We start from the raw sequence: 27,834 nt of genomic DNA, 5'->3' as shown, positions 1-27,834 counted from the left end.
TTTGTCTAGACTGGCCGTTGTATGCTCGACGACGACGACGACGATGATGATATATTGGCATCCCCTTTGAAGTTAGGCGGTAACAAATAGCCTGCCTGAGCTAATCAGGTATGCTATACATACTTATAAATCTAGCATTTTGCCTATACCTCCTTAATCTTTACCCTCTTCCTTAAAACCTCGTTATCTAATTTGTACAACCTGCACAAAGTCTAATATCGCACGAGCGTCGATCGCACGACGTTTCAGTGACTTTGTAGCAGCTAGGGGCACTCTTGAACCGAACAGGGTAGCAGGAAGCACTCGAACTGGAAATCGCCTTGCAAGCCCAGGCATTTACTGTCGCCGATCCTGCCGCTCTTCGCCGCTACAAGGCCCCTGACACGCCGTGCGGTCGACGCTCGCGATATTATAACATTTTTGAAAGGCTGTAAAGTTACCTATGCTTGTAACGTATCCGCTCCTACCAATCTCATCCCCGCTTTCTCTCCCCTGATTTTTTGTCCCCATGACTTGTACGGACCTTGGCGCCTCTGGTGGCACATTCTATCCCTATATGAAACTTCGCAGGAAGTTTCCTGACCAGAAGAAAAGTATTGAAGGGCCCTGATATAATTATTGCTTAAGCGTATAGGTATCTTTTCACCGTAAATATGATAATAATAGAGCAGTGAGTCTATACGTTGGCTACTGTTGGGTGCCATAGAATATTAGATTATAGTATGAACACGCTGCCTTCTCTTAGGTGTGTGATAACTTAGCAAACATGTAAAGCTTTTTGTCTTTTAATCGCCTTAGCGAATAAATAGAGCAATTATCTGTGTTAGCAAGAAAAGCATAAGCTAGGTCTTATTGTGATGCGCTTCAACTTCAACTCAGAAAGCAGCTAAATGGCCAACTTGTCGTCTACTTCTTGTATTTATGTAACTTGACCACGCGGCCTTACATCACAGAACTTACGAGCAGATGATATCCGACATCAGGGAAGTACATCACCATGCTCTGGAAACAAGGCACAGCATAGTCTTCCAGTGGAATCCTGCTCACTGTGGCATCATCGGCAACGACTTTGCAGACAGGGCTGCCCGGTCTGCCCACGATGACACCCAGACGAGTCCAATACCTTCGGCGAGAACGGACACTGCCAGAGAACATAGTCTGCTTGCACGCAAAAAGTCACAAGCTTTCTGGAGTTCAAGTGCCTTCAATTGCCGATTGTACAAGTTGGACGCCTTGCTACGTCTACAACTGCCATCTAGCCTTTCCCGCGGCGAAACAACCTTGCTGTGCCGCTTGTGGCTGGGAGTGGCGTTCACAAACGCTTACTCATTCCGTATGGGAATGGCCGAGAGCCCGATGTGCAACTCCTGTAGGTGCGAGAAAACCATCGAGCACCTATTGTGTACCTGTCCTCGCTACGACGTACAACGCCTCTCTCTCAGGACAACTTTAAACCGACTGGACTCGAGACCGTTCTCTGAGTCAAAGATACTCGGACCGTGGCTACACCTGCCACTGGCACAAAAAGCGATTCGGGCACTAGTACACTACTTGTAGTGCACCGGTTTAAGAGACCGCTTACAGTGTCCCTGTACATCGTCCCACGTGTACTCAGTACTCACTCTCTCCCTCTTTTCCTCTTTCTATTCCCCCTTTCCCTTACTCCTAGTGTAGGGTAGCAAACCGGAAGCTCATCTGGTTGACCTCCCTGCCTTTCCTCTCCTTGCTCTCTCTCTCTCTCTCTCTCCCTTGACCACAGCACATACACATGACGTTCACTACTATAACTTCAGTTCTCGAGCACTGTACATCAATATGCTTTGTTCAGAAACTACAATAAGACTTCCTTCTTTCACTACTCCTCCCTTGCAGTCCCCAATTTTTCGGGGGAACCTCATTTCCGAGCGCTGAAATAGAAAAGGAGATTTATCCGGTAAAACAATAAGAGAGACGCGAATTTCTATGTGCTTATATTTAAGAAGGCGCCGCATATAACGCCCACGAGTCTACGTAATTGCATTCTATTTCAAGCAGTCAAGCTGCCCTGACAACCGCCGCCGGGCCGGCATTCTTAATAACGAAACTTGTCTTGAAGTCATTAAGGGGTAATTCGATTTTCCTCATTAGGCTTAAAAGAGCTCCAGATTTTTTCCGCTCCCGCAATGTCTGAAAACACCGCCTACCTACACAGAGTGGAGTTCACGTAGTACGTATAATTAATTCGGGAGACGAGAGAGGGATAAGAAGTGTCCGCCTAGTGAATTGCGGACGCTTGGCCATGGGTTCAGTTCATTGCGTTGCTATGGACATGACCCAAGTTACAAGTTTCTAGTTTCGTCCAGCTGACGCGCGGATAGGTATTAGCTTTGAACGCACGTTATATATACAGCGTCTGCCACCTAACCTTAGCGATGCTTTAAAAATATTTGCGCGCAACTGAGGATGAGGCAACTGAAACCATGCTGTTGACTAGTCTATAAGGAAAACCATACTACTTCCTTGCGATCTGTTTTGTTGCATAGTTAGTCATGGATATTTAATTAATTTCGCAAACTTTAAAGTCATAGAAAGACATCTAATGATAAGGTTGTAGAGCTATGTAGGAAATGTGCGATACAGCATTATGTAGCTACATATTTCGTAATCGATTTTCTACGTATGAAGAAGACCGAGAAAGAAAGAAAAGGAGATATTGACTACGCACTCGCTAGAATTTATAACGTAGGTATATAGTTATTGAAATCTTAATACAATGCCTTACCAACTCGCAGTAGATTGATTTCATAACTAGTATGTTCGCAATACTCAGCACAGGAAGATGAGCCCGAAGGAGTGGACTAACACCCACAGGCTACAGACCGTATCGGATGGAGGAATTCGACTTACTGTGTGGTCACCACGGTAATCTAAATGCATCTATGCAAGTAATTGACGCCTCCCCTAGCGGAAAATCTGAAATCTCTGAAGAGGCGTTTATGGCTTCCGAAGTATTGCAGTACACATCAGAAAAGTGGAAGCGAAATAACAAGCCCACTTCTGGTTTTGAGAGCAAACAAAGAAATCAACAAACAAGCAGCAACACATTCAGACTTGGAAATTAGCCCTTCCGCACACGTCAGCATTACGTCACGCTCAGCCTCTCTTCTCATAGTGACTTGACTTGTCGGCAAAAACAATGACAGCAACCGAGAATGGCGCTGCCAAAAAGTGTGCCCCTGTATCACAACGACATGGAAAGTACCTTCGACGTGTACTTTCGGCGTTGATACCAGCGATTTCAGAGCAGTGGCGTAGCCATAGAGGGTGTGCTTGCCCCCCACCCCTCCACAAAATTTCGGTGTTATAGCATGCGGTCTACCCAGCCCCCCCCCCCCCCCCCCCTCCACCAGCACCGTCCACGATTAACTGTGTGGCGCCACGCACCCCGAAAAATATTTCTGCCTACGGCACTACTTCAGAGTGTACCTTTCATATGCTGCACTATACCAGCACTGTTCTCATGGCTGACGTATGCAGCCATGTCGTTTCAGAATTGACCGCTAGGTTTAGTTCGTGTTAAAGCATGGCCACCACGCTGAGCAAAATAGACGCGTCCACGCCTGTGGCCGTAAGTGCGTCCCGAATAATTTGCACGTAATTGCCACTTTACCCTATTGAGGAAGTCGCCTCCACACCTAGTTCAAAAGTCTTACCAAACAACGTTTTTCGATGACTGTGCATTAGCACGTTTTTCGTTTTTTTGTTTAGAGCTCTGCTTGCGCGTCCAATTATTCTGTGTTTCTACTACGTAATCACACTGGCTGCTCTCCCACGGTCTCTGAAGGCTGCGCACTACATCTGCCCCCTCCACGCGCCACCCTATTTTCAACGTCGCGTTCTCTTTCCTCTGGTACTATGAACACGTTTTTCATTTTATCTTGGTACTTAAGCGGCTTCCTTGCCATGTCAGCGAAGCCCCACACTGTAGGAACCGGTCCCTATACTGAAAGGAGAGGGAGCTAGACACGGGGTACAAATATTGAACTCCGCCGTTCGCCCGCTGCGGCGAGATGGTGGCAATGAGCTCGCCGAGCGCCACTATGCAAATGTTCGCGCACAAGTGCACAAGCCAGAAAGAATCCACACGGCGTCGCCGACTCCGGGAGGGACGAAAAGGAAATTTTTTATTGTGTTTCATTCTCAGTTCAATCAGCCACCGTAGCATAAAGAATTCAACGCTTCTTACATATACATTGTCTTTACCGACTGAATTTTAAACGTCCTGCATGGTACGTTTTAAAGCAGACCTCAGAACGTGGGGGGCCTCACAAAATAAGAGTTCCTTTTAGCCCCGATGGTCTCCTTCGAAAAGATTCCACATGAGCTTGATAGAAGCAAAGGAAGAAACGTTGCGACAACATTTATGTTGACCCCCCCCCCCCCCTCCCCCGCCCTCCTCCACCAAACCTATTTCTTTTCATTCGTTAACTGCCGCTTGTGCACAGCAACGCAGCGGATCTGCGACTGGTTGAGCTCTGGCCTCACTTCGCACTTATCGCTCTATCCCGTCACACACGTCAGCGAGAGAAGTGTGCAGAAAGTGTATGCGTCTACTTTGTGATGGGTAGCAGCTCGTTATTTCACTTGCCATAAGCAGTAGATATGTATCGATTAACAATTTCCTCAACATGGTGAAAAAACAAATGCGACAGACAAATATGAATGCGTCTAATGTATTGATACAAAATACAGGTGACAGCGAGTGTGAGATTAGTGCGAAAACAGTTACATTGGAAACAAACGTCCCGAAAATGAAGCTACAACGTCGCAAATGTCGTGCTACAATTTGTAGAGGTTCAGAAAGCGCAAGAGTACGCACTTGATGTGTCGCAGAGGCACAAGCTTTTGACAGTCGTCAAATAAGTGTAATACGATAGCGCTAGTCGATTCGGGCTGGTACCTTTCGTTGTATTGATTCTACTGTGTACAGTTTTGCCCATCTTTGCTACGTTCTTTGATGCGGTATTTTCAAATACAGCCACTAGTCGATAGAGCCTCGGCCTCGTAATCAGCAGGTTTCTTACTCGATTTCCGGATTGACCAACGCATTTTTTGTACGTTTTTAGTTCCTACGTCGTGTTGCTTGGTGATAGATGACGAATGCTGCTTGCTGACACCTTAGAAAATCGGCAATAGAGGCACAACAAAACTTAAGTGTACTCTACAAGACCTTGTTTGAAACTAGGAAAACTGCGCCTACAAGCATTGTAGAGGCTTATGTCAGTATTGATAATATTATCTATATCTTGGGCCGCATCGCTCCTTCGTGCGCCTTTTAACCTTTTCGACACTCATTATAGCCAATGCTGCAACTTGTTCCCGTCTTTCGCATCTGTATGTTTAAGTGTGTCTCGAACGGTGAAAAGGAGCAGTCGTCACCATTACAAGGTGACTGAACGTTTTCATCGTATTTTTATTTCAGTAAATTATACCTTCCGTTTTAATAACTGTGTGAGATATCTCATGGCGATGATATTTATGACATTTTGGTTTCTGCCTCCAACACATCAATTGCGCGGAAACGCATTTCTGTTCATATCATGGCAATGAGTTCAATGTTTAGGTCACAGCGCTAACAAGACACGCACAATTCCTCCACATCATTTTTTTTTTACCAGATGCTTCAACTTTCTCGCAACTGCAGGCCCAAATTACGTTCGCAGTCCTCTGATGCTAACTGACAAGAGATTTACCGCCTGCCTGACCCGGATGTTGCCTGCAATGCGTACGCGAAACTGCACCCGTCCCGTCAAGTTTTGCCAGCACATTCCGGGTGATAGATTAGGAGCGGCTGAATGTGATATCTGTCACTGCCCGACTCGTTTTTACTGGCGCATTCCTTGCTTTCCGGCACGTGACGAGCTATACTGGCCTCTCTTTCTCTCCAGTATTGTCCGTGCTCTGCCCTCCAAGCGCGCATCATCTACACTCATGGTTCTCCTGTAATCACGCTACGTCGTCTCTGTCTTCTTTCGCCGCGTGTGCGTGTGTGTAAGGGTCATTGACTCTAGCAAGCTGCTACAAGCAGCTTTCAGTGAGCATTTTCGTACGTGCATCTGCTTTCTCTGTCGCTTGTCCTTGTCACGTGTATACAGTGTAGCTCTTTGTCCGTATGGTTGAAAAGTAGACCTAACCTTAGCAGCGCTCGCTAACATTCGCTTTCTCTGCGGGCTTATTGGCTCCGCACAGAATACGACACCGTCTACCGAACACGTTCAAACATAGTTACGGCTTCTATATATACCTCTTTGCTGGCAGAACCGGCTATATGACAGCTAAAGGCAGTTAAACACCGGCGGATCAACTGCACGTGGGTTTGGGCGCATTGTGCCCTAACGAATTGCGCCGTTATGTCGCAGCCCCGCGTGGGCTCCGGTGGCTAAGGCTCGAGGATGGCAGGTTTTATAGCACACGTTACGACTGCTCTCGCAAGTACCAACTGAGCTGTAATTTACGAGGATTTCAACGCGCCAACAGCGCTCAAGACGGATGTAAGAATAAGAGGGCGTAAATTTATGCCTAACCGCGTCCGCATTCTGCGGAGACCTCAGTTCTCAGCACCCCCTCTCAAACCACAGGAGACCACTAAGATGTAGAGTTACCAAGGAGGAGGGTGGAGAACCGGGGAGAACGCGCCGGAAGCCGAGCCGTCATATTTATGTACAACACTCTCTCGCTTCCTTTTAAAACTCGCGAGAGCTGGGTTTAGCTTCCCAAAGAAGCTATCGTAACGCTGGAGCAGCGGACAGCCGCGTTATACTTGCGCTGAGCCTCCGCCGAAGTAACGAACGGCCACGTCGTTTGTTTTTGACCCGCTGAAGGCGAGAATGAAAGAGAAACTGCGCGGCGCAAGATCAAGCGCAACAGCAGCGGCAACAACAACACGAAGTTCTCCGCGTCGTCCCGAAAGATGAGGAGACAGGGCCTTTGCAGCGACCAACAATGATGAATGGCTTGCGGGTGGGGGTGGAGGGTGTACTGACATCGGGACTAAGAAGGAGAAAGCCCGGAGTCGGGTAGTAAGCCTGCGCACGTGTGCGTGTGTGCGTGTGCGTTTGTGTAAGTCCCGAGGGAAATGCTGCCGCTTCAGGACCGCAAAAGCAGCGGCACATACACGCGCCGCCAGCACAACAGCGAAGGCGCCCAGTCAGTCACACGGACCGCGCCGCGCGCTCCCGCTGTTCCTTTGAGGCCGTCCAGGGTGCTGGAGGATGAGGAGCAAGAAGGGCCGCGCTGCCGTTGTCAGAGACAGGTGGTGAGCGAGGAAAGACGGAATTTTATGCCCGCAGAGGATCCATTACCATCAGTTAAACAGCGTTGGGCAGCGACGGGGAAGGGGCCCAGCGTGTGTCTGCGCGTGTGTATGTGCGTGCCCGCGTGTGGGCGACGTTCGCCGGTTTCTTGGAGCACGTCACCATACCCTCTCCATTGCCGCCTTCTCTGTGCGTACTTGCTGCGTCACTCAGCAGGCGGGCAGTCCGAACGTAGAACGAGAGGGGGATGCATGGAGTGGAGAGGAGGAAAGAGGGGAAGGGCAGAAGCGTCAGCGGGAGGTACAGGAGTGGGCTTTTCCGCGCCTCTGGGCCTCCGCATTAATGACTTGCTTAGCCGATCGAGATCCTTCGGTTATATTTCTTTTTCGCTTTTTCACAAAGGCTTTTCGTTTATCGGCGGCTTCGTCTTTTTTTATTTCTTGTCGTTTCATTATTCCCCTCCGTGCCTTTCTCCCCCTTCTTGCTTTTATACCTCGAACCTTCCACTTCTGCTCAAAGTTTACTACTTCCGGTTCCCTTCTTCCGTCCCTATGTTCTTTCTCGTGAGTATTTCTTGCGCCTCGCCTTTTTTGTCGCTTACTTTATATTTTTCATCCTGGAACAACTCCTTCCCGATCGATACATGCGTCCGCGAAACAGTTTTAATGACGATAATTTATCGCGCGACAGAAAACCTGTATTCATTGGGGGAAAGGGCGCGCGAGGGACAAAAGAAGAAAGGGCAGGAGAGCGACGTTGCTTCGGCGCAGAGAGCGGGAGGCGCTGGTGCGGGAAATTCAATAGCTTGATGAACGTCGGCAGCGCTGGGCCGGCTGGGCTAGTGGGCTTTGTTAAGGCGGCTTCGGGAGGTGACATATACTGCTCTCGCGCAGCTCGGCGAGTTGGTTTTCCGCCTGAGCGTTTCTCCAGCGTCAAGCTCTGTTTGCTTTCTTGCCAGTGCGCGCACTGTGCGACGGAGGAACGCGTGTTTGGTTTCCCCCGAGGGGAAGAACGCGGTACCCACCTTAGGAAAGGGGAAAAAAATGAAGTTCACGAAAGTCTAATTAAGACCACGCCGACCGAGTTGCGTACTCTTGAGCACCTTAAAAGAAAAAAAAGAGAGATAGAAAGAAAGAATAAACGAGAAAAGGAACGGGGAGAGTGCCTTCATTCTTAGATTATTTGTTTCATTCCTGTCTCGACTATGGATGTTTGTCCGGTAATTTTTTTGCGGTCGTTCTTCCGGCACATAGCCTCGTTATACCGCCTTCTATCTTTGCGCGTTCCTTTTCGCTGGGGAGAAATTAATTGCAGTTGCAACCGCATCGCAGCTCATGTGGTTGCACGAGCACCTATATAACTTCCGCGTCCGTGGTAGACTCATTAGGAGCGCTGGTAGTGATTTTCGATGTCCGAAAGTTAATGGGGCGGAAATGCGCGCTTTGTTTGGGGCTCTTCAAGACGGGCCCTTACTTCGAACCGTCCGCGTTTATCTCTCCGATTTCACGTTAATTTCTTGAAAGCGCGTGCATGAGACAGCGCGCGGGATCGCTGATGATAAAATGGGCTGCGCAAGAGTCGATTTCGTGCATGTCATCATCACAGCAGCAGAGAGTTGACACTTAGAGGAGTTCGTACGGGGGCATCTTGAGGGATGCGCTCATAGAAATTTCTCTGAAGCGAGCGGAAACACAGATTTATGTGTGCCCAAAGCTATTTGCGATTCAGCTTCGAAGTATTTTTCCGTTCCGAGTTCGTTAAACATTAAAAAAACGAGAAAAAAGAAGAAGAAAACGTCATTTCTTTGCAATCGAAACGTCAATGTATACACGAAAGAACTGGAGATCCAAATGCAAGGTGCGAGACCTAAATCGTCGTAGTAAACTTTATGGAAAAAAAGATATTGTAACTTAAGCCCAATGAGTCCATTTATGACCGTATTTTGTTTACCGCGTGCATGCTGCAAATATATCTTTATTATTATTTTTTTTATGTGGCCCTCGATGTCGTAGTGCTCATCTGACGAAAACAATCACATGAAAAGAAAACACGTGAGGAAAGTTTGAGTAAACCAAGCAGTACGTAAGGATATATTCACGTTCATCCCAAGCAAATGCTTCTTGTGTCGCAGAAAACTCCCTCATATCTGCAAACGGAAGACACCACGTGTACTCTAGGTTAGGCAATGACTGCATCAGTCGTCGACGGTTACGTTAAACATAGTGCTGTCAGATATAACTTGAAACTCACTGCCATTGGTCGCTCCGGGAAAGCTGGCAATGGTGGCAACAGGGCGGGTTGCCACCATTGGCACCCCCCCCCCCTCCCCTTTTTTTGCAATTCGGATGCCCGAGAGCACGCGCCCTTTCCCTTGGACCGTTTGCTCGCCTTCTCTCCCCCAAGTCCGACCCACGTGGTACCGCCGACTTACACGAAAACGACCGAAGGGGCGAAAGCAAGCTATTCGCATTAATACTGCATTGTGCATGACCATTCTATGATCCTCAATGGCAAAAGAAAACGCGCACGAACTATATTTAGCGCACCACGAAATGACGCAGCAATTTTGGATTTGAAGTTTACCCAACGAACCGCCACACTTATTCTTCATCTGTCCTTAAGGCAAGCAAAAGAGGCTTCTGCCGAAACAAACATGGCGCTTTGTCCATGTACATAGAGGTGTTTCTATTCATTCATTCATTTTATTACCTTAGCGATCCCTAACAAATAAACAATTTGCTATGATTATGTATTCATGCCACTTGACCAAGCAAAGGGTTTTTGGGGCAAGTACGAGGCAGATAAGAATTGACTATAAAAGGTCGCTGTGTTTTTCTCGTAACATAAGGAGGTCACGAAGTTGACTGGCAGCTTATATAGCGGATGTCACGTGATAAGCGTCGACGTTAACCCTGTCGCGTACTGCTTTTCGTGTTGCCACTCGCAGATGCCCTGGTGCGCGTCGTCGGCGCCATTGAGATCACCAAGCTGACGGTGCCGCGAGTGGTCGAGAGCGGCCGGCAAGGGTCCGTTCGAGCTCGACTGCCAGTACCGCTGCAACGAGTCCGACTCGAAGCTGGTGGTCAAGTGGTTCTTCAACGGCGAGACGCAGCCCTTCTACCAGTGGATCGCCGAGCTGGAGGACCCCGTGGTGACAGACCGCTACGCGGACGTCATCGACATGGACAGGTCGCACGCGCCGGGCGGCGCCGAGGCCTGCAACATGCACACGTGGCACCTTCGCCTGGTCAAACCCACCATCGACATGAGCGGCAAGTACCGCTGCGAGGTGCTCACGCTCGCCAACCAGGACAGCGCCGAGGCGTCCATGATGGTATTCGGTGAGTTCTCCTCCAACGAGAATGAGCGTTGTTTCGAAATTCAACTGACGTTCGGTTCAGCGACAAAAGCTGGATTGTAATACCCTGACAGCACAACAGAGAAGCGCTCACTGATTTAAACACAAGAAAAAAAAAAAGAACAAGCACTGCATCAAGCAAAGTGTGGCCCGTAAGATGTATCGATCCCCGTCCGGCTAACCCAGTCTGGTGTACCAAGACCACATCCACCGGCATAAAACAAAGTATGTCCCACAAATTGTATCCAGCATTTGTGTATACGCGTATATGTATATATAGCGTTGTGGTCATAAATTATATGTTGATGGAACACTCAGTCGGGGCATTATATTTTGCCGTTGTTATCTTCATTTTCACGTTTTTTTCATTTAGTTAACATTTATAATGCATTATTTCTTTATTTTCTTGTCGCAGAAGAGATAAAAATGGAGTAACTAAAGTGCGTCCTGCACGAATATTTTGACAGCAGCCAATTTATACCAGAACAGCACAGGATACGAAAGAATACGCCGCGTGTTGATAGAAACCGAAACCTGACTACAAGTAAAAACGCAGCAATAGAAATACAGGCGACGAACCATATCTACGCGCGAAAGAAATACCACGTTAGCACAACGTGTGCAGTAAAGTGAACGACGCCTTTCGGTTGGCGTAATCTTCGAAAAGGCGTAGCGGCGCAAAACAGCAAGATTTTTCCAAAGCGGTTTTCAGAGAAGTGGTGGCAAATCTGTGTCCAAAGAGGCTTTGCAACACCTTTCATTGCAACATCGGTTTCTTTGCGTCGACGGCCTCGTCTGTTCTCGTCATCATGGGAGGGGCTTCGCATCGTAATGGGGCTGGCACTGGGCAGCAATTGTAACTTTTGCAGTATACTCTGTGATTTACGAGCAATCATGACGCGCATTCCCACATCTGTTACTTGATCAACGTGCTTCTGAATGTGCTCGACTCGTTCGTTCAAGAATCTGCCAACACTACTTTACAGTCAAGTGTACAGTTTCAATTAGTACTCGTAATAGTAGAGGAAAAACTGGAATTATAATTTCTGCGTTCCCCACCAGTACAGCGCTTCATCCAGCATATGAATAATGGGCTTTGTATAAAGTGCAAAATAAATAAATAAATAAATAAATAAATAAATAAATAAATAAATAAATAAATAAATAAATAAATAAATAAATTATAATAAATAAATAAATAATAAATAAATAAATAATAAATAAATAATAAATAAATAAATAAATAAATAAATAAATAAATAAATAAATAAATAAATAAATAAATAAATCAGTTAGACAATCCGAATGTCAGGCATGGCCGGCCATACTGCTATATGCCAGACTATGGTCAGTGATCACGCTATATCTGTCCCACACAGACGCATAATCTTACATTGAATGATCATTACCCGATGTGTCAATATGCGACAGAAAAAAAAAGTTAGATTGTGTGCAGCGCAGAATAAAAACACATGACTGCAGTACTAATAGTACTAGTTAATGATAAACCCGATTGCCTAGAGTCTAATGTCGTTAGAGTGTCGTAACGCTCCTGACTTTACAGCAGATTGTCTAAATTGGCTTTTTGTGTGTGCGGGTGAAACGTGCAAAACAAAGGCCATGCAGCACTTTGAGTGGGCCGTTTGCGATCTTGGGGCCGACTTACAAAACTTTTCGTTTGTAAATGATTTTTGCCATTGGCTTGTCGCCTTCGCTAATCATATGCCCACCATCAGGATTGGCTGGAGTTTGCTCTTACGAACAATTCAAGCGTCAGAGCCCTTAGTGAATACGGACCTTGGTGTCTGTCTATGGCCTGGTTTATCTGGAAGGTTCAAATTAATAAGATAGTCCAGCTTGCATAAGCTCGACTATCTGAGCCGGCGGATGCATCCACCGGCTCATTGTTTCTCCGTGAAAAATAAATCAGAACTTCCGTTCGTTGACCATTGTCTTGAAAGCATAATAGACAGGCGTAAATCGATTTCATGCGTTTGGCGCAGTTATTTCGTTTCTTTTTTTTTCGTTCCAATGGGAGGGTCTCATGCTTAGACAACCACCCCAAACTTCGTCTAAGAGTGCCTGTTTTCTATTTGATAACTCATATTTTCATCTATATAACCAGGGTGTTTTGTAAACTTAATATTGTTCTGCGCGGTGCTGGTGGCGGACAGCGAAGTGAGCAAGGTATGAACACTCGTTCTCTTCCCACACTGTTACTTCCAACGTAATATTCCTTGTCTTTTTTCTCAGTAATAGGATCAAAATAAATACATCCCACTTAGCTTAGTTTACCAATACTTGAAGTTTACTGGTTTGGCTAAAACAGGCGGTGCTTTGATTACAGAACCGTGAAAGTGTAATCAGGAGGATAGCCCCTTTGAGATGTGCTGCATATCGAGGTTAGAGCGTGCATCATAATGACAGAGAAACAGTGAGTATAGAGATGACAAGAAACGAATGCGGCAACTGAGGAGATGGCACCATTTATTATGCATACTGCACGAAGAGATAATGTCCAGATAATGGGCCCTGCCCGGCATCTCTATGTCCTAGGTATGACGTACTACGTACGGCATGTACACATGTTCGGGCAGAGCGAGCACGGCCCAACACTTGCCACTTGAGTGCTCGATAACCTTCTTTCTGGACCGTCGCGTCCGTTACAATGTATGTGCTCATTCGTAAAAGATATATGGTAAGTAAACTGAAGGCCGCTTCCTCAGTAGACGCGAAAGTATAAGCAAGCTGTGCGATGGCGACGTCAATATAGTGTCGGTACAGCAGCATCCGTCGAACCGTTATAGTAATACAGAAAGTTATTATACTGTATTTAGGAAAATAAGTCTAAAATTACGTAATTACTGTACGTATGTTACCTAAATATCTGATGACATGGCAGATTATTATTATTATTATTATTATTATTATTATTATTATTATTATTATTATTATTATATTATTATTATTATTATTATTATTATTATTATTATTATTATTATTATTATTATTATTATTATTATTATTATTATTATTATTATTATTATTATTATTATTATTATTATTATTATTTGTTTTGAAAACATATGAACATTTGACAAGAAAGGAAAAGCCAGGAGCAGGCTGACAACTGCCACCGGAAGGGACACAATGCCTGCCTACTTTTCAGCAAGGAGGAGAGAGAAACAGAGAAATCAAAGATATGAAGAAGGGGAGGAAAGAGGAAAGAAAGAGCAAGATGACAAATCTCAAAGAGTAAAGCAAAACACACGCAGTACAGGTTCTGCACAGCAAGGCCGGCAAGCGCAGGTCACGCTACTAAAGAATGGTAAAATAGAAGAAATAGTGTCTGAGGTCTTGTCATTCGAAAAAAGAAATAAGCTACAAATGTGAACTAAGTTAGGTACTTCTAGAAAAGTAAGGAGAGCACGATAAGCCTGATCGCGTCGAGGCGCACAGGGTACAAGCGTTCGTCGAGCGTCGTACATGCACCGCAGGCCGAGGAGATGATAGTCCCTCACTAGCGACGTGCGCTGCGCAATGAAAGCGGGACACTCTAATATCAGGTGCTGAAGTGTTTCACAGCAACAGTAAGACGTACAGGGTGTACTGGCCACACGTCCTTGTCGGTATAAAGGTTCCAACAAAGAAAATAAGATGAACATTCAAGTCCGCGCATGCACAGTTCCACAACCGAGTAGCAACCAAGACGCAACGCTAATTCCACAGACACTCGACTTCACAAGTGTAGTTATAACATACACACTCCAACTTTTAAGCACAAATGCATACCAAGGACGTGATTTCAAAGGTACAGATCAATCTGAATATACACCTGTATACCCGAACTCTTTCTTTCTTCTAACGTGATGTATGGTAGACTCGCGATGTATAGTCAAGGAGTAACAGAGGCCACCATTTCCTATGACTTGACAGTCGCATCACGCGAATGATTCTTGCGACATTCTTAAACGCAGTAACTTCATTCACCCAGCGGCTCCCAGAACACGTACACCACGTTCATTGCACCGCACGAAGACATTCATCTCGCCTATACCTACTCTTGTTACTTATCAAACTTCGGCAGAAATTGCGCCACGGACAGCTAGGAGCCCATTTCTTGCGAAACTATACAGCCTGACATTTATTCCTCTGACGCCACTCACGCTCTTCTGGTGCTACGACATTGAGAAATGGCGACAAACTGTCAATTTTTCATTCTGCGTTTCTTTGTAAATCGATTCTGTTACGGTTGTTTGGCAGTTTTGACAAGATGAGTTCTCTTTATCGTCGTTCCTCTGAGCCGCAGCTCCTCGTCTTATACAGACACCGACGCGGGAGTCAAAATGAACCGCATAGTTAGCCATTATGCGCTCTTCGCATTTCGTAATTTTATTCAGACAGTACTCACCACAAATTAATCGAATAGCCTGCTCCGTCTCCGCGCCTTTTACACACTGGAACGCCGAGGTAGGCCGCTGTCACCAAGCTCTCTTTCTTTCACTCTCTTGCCTTTCTTTTATAACGTGTGACTACGTTGGAGTGTCAGCGTGAATATCTTTGTGGGCTGTTCGCCTCGGCCTTATTCTTATCTGCTATTCCAAGCCGCAGCCAGACGCTTTCTGTGTGCTTCATTCTTCCTTCCCGTCCTATTTTTTTTTCTTTTACTCTGTGCTGTTGATTTACAGAGAGACATATTTTCAGAAACAGATTATAACACCACGTTCGCATCTTAGGCCACGCGTCTTGCAGCTTAGTTCAGAAGAAAACCACTTCCATTTCTGTTCGCAAGCCTAAAACTCCAAAGTTATCGCGATATAACTTTGCTGTTGTGATTTAAAGACCTCTTGCTACCTTACATACTTCTCTCTATATAGTGCAAGTACAAACTCTCTTTGTCGTGATGCCATTTGTACACTGATGTACTTAACGAAGCGACGGTTCTCGGAATTCCAACTAGCTATTACGAACTGTAATGTCCGACTCATGTCGCAGAGATAATGATTATGACATCTTGTGAAGCTGCAATTCATCCATTACTTGCTTATCCATATCGCATAAAGAACACGAATGACAACACATAAAGTGCACCCACGCATACTATGAGAGGGAATGCCGAATTCGTTTTCGAAAATTATCACTTGGCACGTCAGGTTTCCAACTTGACATGTGAATATGTACCAAGTAGCTTTCTCACTGAACATTTAGTTCGCGGAACTCTTTATATTCGGCATATATAGACGCAAGAGCGCCGTGGCTATTTGAGTGCAAATATGAGCGTTTGCCTGTTGTATCGCTCCCGACAGAGAGCTCTTGTTCTATGCGATTTGGGCCGGTATTTTGCAGCGATGCCTTTCGATGCTAATGCCGTTTCGCGCTTATCGCGCTTTGTCAGTGGTCAGAGCGACGGTCCGCTCACGTTATCAACGGGATCAGCCGGCCGTGAGCGGTGGATGATAAGACTAGTACAGAATAAGTCATAAGGCGTCGCTACAAAATACCGGCCTTGGTCAATTTTGTTTGGCACTTGCCTAACGAATCCTAATAGAAACAGCAAACCACGTTATGGGGAGATTGTTAGCAGCAGCGTGCTCCTTTAGACAAATACGATGACTAATGGCATTACTGCACACAAGGCACACCTAGAGTATAACGTTGAACACATACTAAAGTATAACGTTGATATCAATGTCTCGCACGAAAGTTAATAACGTCTTCGCAGAGCGGGGCGCATGGTTGGCACTGGTTTATGGTCTATAAGTGCGTCTGATCACTGCGCGCCGATTTAGAGCTGTCGAGATTAACGTGTTTCTTTGTCATTTGAAAATCCACCAATAGCAGATTGAGTTAGGTATACCCTCCAAGATGTCGTATACATGTCGGGCACAGTGGCGATCCTAAGAAGTTTGTTTTAAATAAGAGATAATTAAATTGGCTAGCCCTCCCGCCTTACCTGCCTCCTTCCTTTCTTAACGAGTGTAGTACGCATCCTTATCATTTGGTCTACTTCAATTGCACAATGTTTTTAAGGCAAACGGCCTGAAAGAAGGAGAAAGTGTGAAGATCTGTGAGTACACTTGCGAGAGACCACGAGAAGGTGCACCAATTAGTATTTCTAGATCCTCAAGTACAGCAGCTAATTGACACGACAATGAAGTGCGATAGCATCTGACCTTCTTCTTCTTATGGTGTTTTACGTGCCAAAACCAGTTCTGAATATGAGGCACGCCGTAGTGGGGGACTCCGGAAATTTGGACCACCTGGGGCTCTTTAACGTGCACCTAAATCTAAGTACACGGGTGTTTTCGCATTTCGCCCCCATCGAAATGCGGCCGCCGTGGCCGGGATTCGATCCCGCGACCTCGTGCTCAGCAGCCCAACACCATAGCCACTGAGCAACCACGGCGGGTATAGCATCTGACCTTCTTATATATCTGTTCTCTACGCTTCGTTCTATATAGCTCGAAGTTTCACCTATCGTTGGTCCCTTTCGGTTACTCTTTTGCCTGCTTATTCAAGCAGACAGTAATTTTTTCTGCTTAGCCGCTTCGTCATAAACGTCTCCGACTTCTCTCCCTGCCTATAATCAATCGTGTTGGTCAAGATCACGCTCCCGAAGTTCATGCCCAAGAGCCGTCGTCTTTGTTGCGAGAGCCCCTCTGGGCTAACAGATGGCACTCGGCGCTTCTTTTGCTCGTTCTTTCTTCCTTCGCCGGCACTGTCAATTAGCACCACCAAAGTGTCACAAATCAGCTTCCTTCTTTTCCTTTCCGCCCCGCGGCAGTCGGGAAGAGTCGGCAAGTGCATTTGACGACAGACCGCACACGTCACGGCGCATTCCCCAGACGCGCGCGCGCAACGCCAAATGCTGCTCATAAATCGGCCCCTCGATCCGGTACTCGGAGTGCCGACTTGAAGTCGTTAGCGTCGGCGCGCGCTGGAGGCTGAGAAGCCACGCGTGCGTATGTGTAGGGGGGGGGGGGGGGCGAGGGGGGGAGAAAAGGTCGTTACTGGTGGCCTCCTTGTACTCTGTATCTCTCCTCGATGCCCACTGGGTATAAAGGCGCCGGTTGACGCTGCCTCCTTCCCATTGCGCGCTCGCCTCCGAGCTCTTTCCGTGTTATCAAGTGCGGACGTGTCCGCCTGCCAAATGAAGCCAGTGCGCCGGACACAAAAGATGACGACGTCGTCGAGGCTACAATTCCTCGCTTGGGGATGCGTTTTTCTTTGTTCTTTTCTATTTGCTCGCTCTGCCCTAGACGTTACTGATGTTTGATTCTCCCAAGCATGTTCCATTTACTTCTCGTTTCCTTCTTTTTTTTTCTCTCTCTCCGAGCACGCCGCCGTTGTTGTCGTAGCTGCTGCTCCCAGGCCTCGATTCGATTAAGACCTTTATGACCCTCTACCCGTGTTATCGGTTCGTTGTGCCTTGTTCGAAGAGCGCTTGCGGGAATACACGCACTTCATCTGGGCGCCTCTCCATTTTTTTATTATTTTTTGGTGGGGGAGGGTCTTTCTTACTCGTTCTCTTTGCTCCCTTCTCAACATCATACTTTACTTAATTTCTTGGTTTCCTTCCAGGCTTCGCCTGTACGCCCTCTTTTCTCCTCGTTGCTCTTTCTACATCTATCTCTCTAGTTTTCCAACAACCTTTCACTTTGAAGCTTCTTCGCTATTTTGCGGAAAGGCGATATTGACTCAACTTTCTTCTCTCTCTCGGCGGACTATTATTCTTTCTTGCTCATTTTCTTTTTATCTCTCTCGCTCTCTCTCTCTGTTCTGCCTCAGCCTTCTTCACCTCATATACTTGGATGGCGTAGGGCGAGTGCATGTTAAACAGTGCCTCAGGGCTCGCATTTATTATATCCCGGGCCACTTCTCGCTCTCACCCAATCCTCTCGCCCACGCCATCCATTTTGCTGAGTTCTCTCCGTGGCAGTCATGCATTGCAGAAAGCTAAGAGGAGCGAAGAGAATAGCGGGAGGGGAGAGGGGCCAGTTCACCGCTGCCGCAGCAGAGACAAAATATGCGCGCACGTAGCCCCAGAAAGCGGCCCCATGTTCATTAGTGGCGCTGATCAATCGACACTAAATGAATGTGACGCTGTCCTCGTCGACTTGGGTCGCTCGCTTCATTTCGACGTTCTGACTTTCCCTTTCTATGTTACTTTTATTTTCTTGCGCTCCCGTCGTTTCATATTATTATCTTCTCCTTCTTCTCCCGTTCCCGTAACGTCGTGATCCTGGTCGTTCACCATTTTCCCGAGCTTCAACTTCATGCATTCCCTGCAACTACGTTTTCTGCGATCATTTTTTTTTCGTTTAATGAAAATAGCAATTCTTTTCACTGCTAGCAACTGCTTGCCCCGAGTCGTTTCAAAACTTGTGCTGTCACTGCTTTTAGCGCAAGTTTCGTTACCTAATTCACATTCGTCAAATCCTACAAATATGAGAAACGGGGCAAGAGTTAGAAACAAGAGTAGTTGGGAGAATGACAGAATACGTGAACAGTGCACACCAACGCATGAAAGTGTTCGTGTATTCGAATGTCGTGTATTCGAATCGCACAGTCCACTTATCTCGTAAAACTGCGACCGCGCTGCAGTATTGCTTTGTATAGACTACACCTGGAGGCGAGAGCTTTATTACCGTTTTTTCTGTGAACGTATGTGTCTGTCGGATCATAGCCATAGTCGACGACTGAGGTAACGTTCTAGCCTCGTCGAAAGCGCGAAGCTAAGGCCGCGAGATGTTCCAATGAGAAACAAATTTACATTCGTAACCGCGAACCAAACCACAGGCGGGCCAAATAAGTCCCATCGAACAAGAGCATCCAGGTGTCTGCCGAAGTCACTTCGAAGGCTCACATAGTGCAAGCGAGAGTTAAGTGAAATACGGTGTATTCACTCTTGTAAAGTCAGGTAACGAGGTGAGCGAGATGAACGAAGGAGATAAAAAAAGCCGCCGGTTTACCGGAAAGGCGAAGCATTGATAGCGATAGCAAAGTATTGGGCAATTACACGAAGTAATTAACGTTCATCGTCTCATAGGCCGTGTAAATTGCAGTAAACATTCGTTAACTAACTAAACAAGCACGGTGTCAAGCGCGCACAGGAAAGCATGAACAGATCTCACTCGATGATCCCGAGCACACACTGCCACAACGCTGGCTTGATGTTGGTTCATAGTTATTTGGGGAAGGCAGCGCAAAGAAGACAGGTACAAAAGGAAACACCAGGCACAAACATGACGGCAGGTTCGACTTAATCCCACAGCACTCGTCCAGTGTTCCGTGTCTTCTATGCCCGTGTCTTCTTTGCGCTGTATACCACAAATAACTCGACGAGGAGTGCCGGCAACCTGGAGCAAATGCTTCGTGCGGCTGCTTGCTTCGCCATTTTAACCATGCCGCGTCTCCTAAACTCGCATTACGTGACCTCCAACATTAGGCGCGCAGGTAGACAACGCGCATAAAGCCACCAGCCATCTCGGCTCGCCGTCTGTCCTGGCACCTGCCGCAGGTTCTCTCCAGCGTACGAAACATATGGCGCGCGGACAGCCGTGCGCAGCCACGGCCGGGATAGAGGGAGAGACGCGCGCTCTCCTCCCCTTGCGCGCGCTAGATCGCATGACCTCCAACTTTGAGCGCGCAGAAAAACCACCAGCCTTCTCGGCAAACCTTCGCACCCACCACATACGGCGTGTAGGCCATTCATTCACCTCGCACTTATATTTTATGCGGTACATCATGGCGACGACAGAAATTCGCCATGAGTGTCCATATCATTGCTCTAGCAATAAAAAAGGCAGGAACATTCTTTACAGCTGATGCCCGCTGGCCTACGCTGGGGGAGCAATAAAATCTGAGAAAATAAAGGGAGGACAGTACAATAAACGCTCAGCTCCTGCACGCTGGAGTTGCAAACAAATTGGAATGCCGAATGCTCCTCTTCGCAGACGGTCACACGTGCGGTTGACTTCAGGAACCGTCTTTATGCCTTCATGAAACTGCGTTGTGAGAGACAATGGCCTCAAGATTCCGCGCTCTTTTCCCGCTTGGTCATGGCGGCACATGACAGCACAAACATGGCAGCACGTTCGACTTGTTCCAAAAGCACTCCGACTCTAATTGCGACATTTCGGAGCCCACCAAATTGGACTCACTCAGACCCGGTGCCCGCATGAGAAAGACTGTCGGAGCCGCACGTTCAGCCACTCGCCAGAGCAAGGTGAGGTTGCGAGCGGAGCCACATCGGCGCTGCTTCTGTTGTACACAAACATGGCGGGCACATGCAAAGATACCGCTATAGGCCACTCTACTCCCGTCGCCTCAATAACGGGAGTTGCAGCAGCCACGTGACCGGAACACTGTCGGACCTCAGTTGCGCTTTAAAATTTCTCATTCAGAGCGCCTCCCAGCGTTCTGAGCTGGAAAGGCGCGCTCAGAATTAAACACGCGGGTACGTTCCGAGCGCCCTCTTTCTACCGGGCAAATTGTTCCACGACAAGGCTCCTTGAGCGCTAGAAAGCGACCAGTCGAATGTACCATGAGTTGCACACGCTTGGTTTGTCGGTGGGCGAAGCGTGTCCCTTAGTCACTACTGTGCTGACCACACAGCGTGCTCAAAACTTTAGCATTGTCAGAGTTTTTCGTTAGGTGTCAATTTCACAAAACAAAATGTGCTGAATGAGTGACCTCCATTCGCCGGAAGTACTAAACAAACTGCAATGCCTCAGTGACGGATATACAAGCTGCTAATCCATTAGCAATATTCAGTGCATCATCATTAACCTCTTACTTATAATAAAAACGATTAGTTCTGTTCTCGTTTTCCTTTTTTTTTCTTGATAATGCGTAAAAAGCCAGCGCTTGTGCTGCTCAAAGAATTCTCGATCTGCGTCATAACTGTTTTTTTAAACCGTAGAATGTTGTTAAGCGCATGAATTATTCACTGTGCCGTGAACCAGTGAAAGTTTCTCTTTCAAGTGCATCATGGTAATTTTGCCGTCGCTTTGGAAGTCAGCTGCTTTAATTGTGGGAACCGTTAAATTTCTGCTCCCTATAAATGCAGATTTTAAATTCCACATTCACCACCCCATAACCTTGTATATATTTTTGGGTGGGGGTCTTTCGCACTGCGTGCCATGAGTTCGTTGTTTTGTTTGATTCCTCGTTGGGAAGTGTTAATCAGGAGTTACATGATTTTATAATTATGTATGTGTGACGCGCAATCAACGCGGCCTCTAACTTCACTGATCGGAAAGAAATAAAACAAAAAAAATGACACAAGAAAGCAGGAGTGGCGCAAACTGTGAGTAAAGGAAGCCAAGCTTTCCGAGACACGCACTTTCTAAGTGCTCTTTAGGGTCGCCTTTCAAGCGGCGAGCCCTGGACACTTTGTGGCATTCACATTAGTTATGCAGATGAGCGCTGAAGCTCAATCTGAGTGCGTCTCTAAATGATTGATGAGGGCGTACTGAAATGTGTTTTCTATCAGAGAGAGCAAAAAAAAATAAAAATAACGTAAGTCAACGTCTCGGGATATGCATGCGTTACGCGCTGTACATTATTGCCTCCCAGCGCGAATAGATTGTGTTTTCTTGTCCACTTATAATATCTCGGTGGTACTCCCCCAAATTAATGAAAAATCCATAGATACCCTGTCAACTATAGAGTAATTATCCGCGAATCAGATTACACGTGACGAAGAAACTCATCAAGAAGTGTACGGCGTAATCCCTATTCAGCGTCTTTTAACATGATTTCAGGGAAAATAAAGACAAATTTGTCGTGTTCGATTAAGAGCGTTTCAGGCACGCTAGAAGGGGACTTCCGGGTGTGACGTGCACGTAGTGTACGCTGTGACAGATGGGGAGAGACGCACGTGTGTTTGCTTGCCACTCAGCTTACAGAAAATCTCGCTGAGAATATTTTTGATGGTACGTGTCCTGAAGCTATCTTGCCAACGAGTACACCCCACTGTGCTGTCGCTGTCTTCGTCAAGCAAATTAACGCCCGTGGGTTAACTAGTCATTGTAAGTCTAGTCACTGTAAAGTAGACGAAATATCTCCGGGACTATGTGCAGAGTGATGATAACACATTTTGGCGGGCAACTGTATGCGACATTCTTGACGCGCATAAAGGCACGAAGCCAAGCAGCAACAACACAAGGAAGAGATGAGAGCAAGCGCTACTATAATCACTGCCGCACAGAGACGAATGCAAGGAAGAAAAACAAGGCGAGCCATACGCATGTCAGGTTTGTGCCTGACAATGGGAAGTGGTGAAAGAAGCAGGAGAAGTTAAGAAGAGAAGGATAAGGGGTGAAATTAATAATGCGCGCGCACACATGGCTGTACAAGGTACCATCAACGGTCACTGAGGCTGGCCAATTTCTTAATATACAGGAATGCTTTGCGGCTCTCTGCTCCAACGAAGGTCAAAGAGTCTTCATAAGTGAGAACGATCTTGGGTACCGGTGGTCTGACGTAGTGCGAAATACAAGACGCTGGTCATCGCATAGAGGAGACGATGCGAAATGACACGGAAAGGTGACCTTCTGGTGAGTTAATTATGCAATTTACTTTCTTGAGACAAATAAAAACAACGCGCGAGCTGTATGAGAAGGGCACGCGTGCTTTAAGAAATCAACAAACCTGGTTTATAATGGAATGGAATTGAATTGAATTCTGAGGCTTTACGCGCCAAAATCACGATTTGATTATGAGGCACTCGGTAGTGGGGGAATCCGAATTAATTTTGACCACCAGGGGATCTTTAACGTGCTCACAATGCACGGGACACAGGTAGTTGTACATTTCGTCTCCACCGAAATGCGGCCGCCGCGGCCGTGGTTTGATCCCGCGACCTGGTGCTTAGCAGGGCAACGTTCATGATGAAAATTTGATGAATGAATATACATCATTTGATTCAAAAGGATAATGAAATACAAATCTTGCCTGGATATTGAATCAAGAGTTTCGTGAATTGCATGGACACGTGATACTCGATCTATGGGAACGTAGTACACGGGAGGCGATGTCGTGAATGAGTGGACTCCACTGCTGTAAACGTTTTACGTATTCCTTCCTCCGCGTCAGTTGTTTCTTGCTATGCAGCAGGGAAAAGGCTAGTGACGACCTTGTCCAGCATTTTCCGACGTTTATAAAATTAATAAACAATGTCTCGTTAGTGGAATATGATTACTCGAACAATCTGCTCCGTAACAACATGAAGCATAGTAGTGGTTTCAAATTAGATCGTATGCTGTTTACCTCCAAATCATCGCGCTTTAATCATCGCGCATAGCGCGGTAACCACGTTCCAAATCGTCGCTGCCAAACGACGCACTACAGGTCTCCACGATATTGTGACCCCGCCCTACAGTGCTCCGCCGATCAGCAACCGGTATAAATATAGAAGGGAAACAAAACGGAACAAGAAAGGGGAGAGAAAAATTGGCCACGTGCACCCAAGTGTCGAACATTGGCCGCATGCCTAAAACCTGGCCCCATCTCGTTCGAGCAAAAAGCCCGACCCCCCCGACCCTCTCTTTCTCTTCCTTCCTTCGTACGAAGCGACCACTTTCGCGCAACGTTGGCCAGAAAAAGCCAGCGCTGGGGCGATGTTGAATGAGGTATTCGGGACACGCGCCCGGGGGCCACTTAGGCCGAGTAACGCTGAGCCAGCAGGCCGGTCACAGTGAGCCGCGGCTTCCATAGGAACGTTGCACCAGATCAGCAGAAAGACAACTTCGCACCCGCCACAGACTTGAGGCCTGCCTCCACAGCTGGATACACGGTAAAACAAAAAGCTCTTTTGGTATTCGGTAGGAGACACTAACCGCTAGCTTAAGTTACGCAGAAAGCAGCTTCGGAACCCGAACCCTCATCCAAAATATGGTGCGTCCTGTCCGTGCGAAAGCATATATATGGAATCGAACGTTTTCTCTGCTGAGAAGAATGCTACGCAGGACTACATCGTGTTAACGCTCGCCATCGTGCTGACTGGCATTGCGTGGAAGCGGATCATTGTAGGAAGGTAACGAGTGCAATGGTACGGACACCATCTCCTTAATGCACACAAAATGGATCGACACTCGAGCCGGCAAGCTTACGTTACTTTGGGTAACAGCGCAAACAGACGACCAGAAGAAGGGAGACACGTACACACAAGCGCTGACTAACAACTGGTTTTATTGTCAAGGACAGCACACCTTATATATGCCAGAGTGAAGCAAGGGAAAGGGGAAAAACATAAGGGTAAACTCGTGCCAACAACGCAAGCGCAATGGTATTAAGAAAATTAATTGTTTGCGTTTTGTTGCGCTTGGTTAGCTGCATTGCGCTTCCGTTGTTGGCACGAGTTTGCCCTTAAGTTTTTCCCCTTTCCCTTGCTTCACTCTGGCATATATAAGGTGTGCTATCCTTGACAATAAAACCAGTTGTTAGTCAGCGCTTGTGTGTACTTGTCTCCCTTCTTGTGGTCGTCTGTTTGCGCTGTCACCCAAAGCTTCAAGATGTACCAACTCGCCCAAAAAGAAGTATTGATGAAGCTTACGTTACGCACACAGGAACATAATAAACTGTTGCAGTCTTCACAATTATTCTTGTTTCTAAGAGATGGCGTGTTGCTCACCTCGCCCCACCTCCCCTCTTCATGCGCCTGGTCAACGATCATGATTGGACGGCGCCAGTTCTTACGAATGTTTTTTTTTTATTCTTTTTTTTTTCTCATGATCGGCACTGAGGTTTGACCTCATTGCTCAGCGAAAGTATGACACGCCCTTGCTCAATGTACCAAAACTCCTCGTCCTAATGTGCTGCGAGCAGTCAGTTACTTGAACGTGCACCAAGTGTGCTGACTAACATTACGCGCAAACAGCTACACGCGAGAAGAGGATGCAATGGCCAGAACACTTATATCGATCTCCTACCTCACACAATGCTGCCGTCTTCAGCACTCATCTACGTGCCACGGCTTGTCGAAAGCATCAAAACCAGCTAAGGGGTCACCTTTCAATGGAAAAAAAATATACATATATTGCTCATGCTATCTCGTTTGGGCGAAGCGCAAGAGTAAGAAAAAGTGAACACGGGACAGATTGCAGTGTCACTACATCTTGACAGACTTAACGGCACCTCCACCACAAAGAGGAGACGCAGTAAAGTCCCTTTAGTATGGACCTGTTGATGGGTGGCTTTACATATAACTAACTACACGTGTGAAAAGCTCATGGAAAAACAATCCCGGCGCAGAAGAAAGAAAGGCACACAAGGCGCTTACTTTCAACAAAATTGTTGCAAGTGAGTGTCTTCGAACATTAATTTGATTCGTTTCTTTTCTCACTCTCACTCTCGCGCTTAAGTGTGAAGTGCGATCTTCAATCAATCAGTTCTTTTTTATGTTTATGTTAAACAGTAGTAGTTTCCGAGTAATTTTCACATCCCATAGTGCCTTGCTCATATGTAAGTGAAGCGGAGTAGCAGGAGGTACGTGCTTCCAACTTCATCTACCTCATCTATCTATCTATCTATCTATCTATCTATCTATCTATCTATCTATCTATCTATCTATCTATCTATCTATCTATCTATCTATCTATCTATCTATCTATCTATCTATCTATCTATCAAGCAGCGTCGTGTCTGTCTTACGCGCTGTGTTTGTTTTGTCACAAACTACAACTCGCCCAAGGTTCTACCTTTGTGAACAGTTTAATTTGCATTGTAAAAATACCCTATGAAGGAAATTATGAGCACTTCGCAATGCATTGTATAGGTTGAATGTCTTGTAAGAACCAAGCGTACTTTTTTTTTTCTCGGCAACTTGTAGATTTCACTACAATCGCTTGGTAGACTCGTTATAGGTTCAATCATACCACTCTTTTATTGCGATAGCAATTATATGGACACTCCAAAGCGGATTTCTGCCGTCGGTGTCGTCGTCGCCGTGAGGTTCCGAATGACGTCAACGGCGATGAAATCGTCGCCGCGCTCCGGACGCTGTATGTGCGAGTGAAATGGCGCGAGGGACGCGCGCTTTCATAGGGAGCGAACGCACGTCGAAGAGCAAACGCGCGTTCTGCACCGTGCTCCCTGAAGGGCTGCAGAATTAAGCGTCTCTTTCCTCCTTTTCCATATACAGAGAGCAAGCGCGACTTTTTCCGTCACGCGAAAGGCTGTGGGGGGACGGGAGGGAGAGAGGGAGGGGAGGCGACATTTAGCTGCGGCACCAAATGCATATTTATATAAAAACGCCGCGCGCGTTCAGTGCGAACGCGGGCAAAACGCCGGCGGTGTCGACAACAGTTCTGCGCGTTGCTGGTGCTGCTGCATGTCCAAGTTTATACAGCAGACAAAACTACTATCCTTACTCCGTATAGCTCTCTACTAATTTGCTATCGGAATTGATGATTCGCCTTTCGGGTGAAACTGCGACAATTTTTTATTTATATATTTTCCAGCTTGTCTCAATATATTGGATTTTCTTCGTATTGCTAAACGTACCTTGATATGCAACAGAGCCCGATTCCTAGAAAACATTATGTCCAATAAAGAAGTAGCGGAAGCTAAACACGATGAAGCTCAATTCTACCGGTGATGAAGTTCAAGGTGTGAGCGAGCGTAAGCGCGTCTCGGGCGCGCTATTACGAGAGTCTTGAGACCGGCGCTGCGAGAGCAACCGGTGACAACGACGACTGTATCACAGGTGTGAATACCGCAGCCCGGCAAAGGACCGAGAGTGGCACCACATGCCACCTCCAGCCGAGAGCTATCTGAGCAAACAGGTTATCGACCAGCAGCAAGCAGCCTCTGCTCCACGTCGCGCCTTGGTCTCCTGAGCGCGGTTCTCTGCGACTCACAGTCACACCCCCCCCCCCCCTCCCTTCATCCTCAGTACCCTCTTCTTCTTCCTCTCTTACGCACCTTCCTTTTGGGCTCCGCGGAGTACCTTCGCCAGCCACTCCCGGGACAGGCAGCCCCGTTTCCTAGGCTTCTCCTACTCCTTTAGTTTGGCGATCTCTACTTTCCCGTTTTCGCCGGAAGAAAAAAAAATAAGAAAAAAAACAGGGAATGAAGAGAAAATGACGTCATTTCTAGCGGCGTTTCTTCCTGAAACTGACTCTATCTCTTTCTTTTTTCTATATCTCTCTTATGTCTCCTGTTATTTCTTCCTCTCGG

The 27,834-nt window shown here is 46.8% G+C and overlaps 1 pseudogene; it reads left to right on the top strand.

Annotated features, from left to right (window-relative positions):
• The first annotated feature begins 3,191 nt into the window (after positions 1–3,191).
• LOC119456774 (uncharacterized) overlaps positions 3,192–27,834 on the top strand; it is a 131,484-nt pseudogene continuing 106,841 nt past the window's right edge.

The sequence above is a fragment of the Dermacentor silvarum genome, chromosome 6, assembly GCF_013339745.2.
Source record: "Dermacentor silvarum isolate Dsil-2018 chromosome 6, BIME_Dsil_1.4, whole genome shotgun sequence".
Lineage (NCBI taxonomy): Eukaryota > Metazoa > Arthropoda > Arachnida > Ixodida > Ixodidae > Dermacentor > Dermacentor silvarum.
Note: the sequence above shows the minus strand (reverse complement) of the source record. Positions and strands in the feature narration are given on the sequence as shown.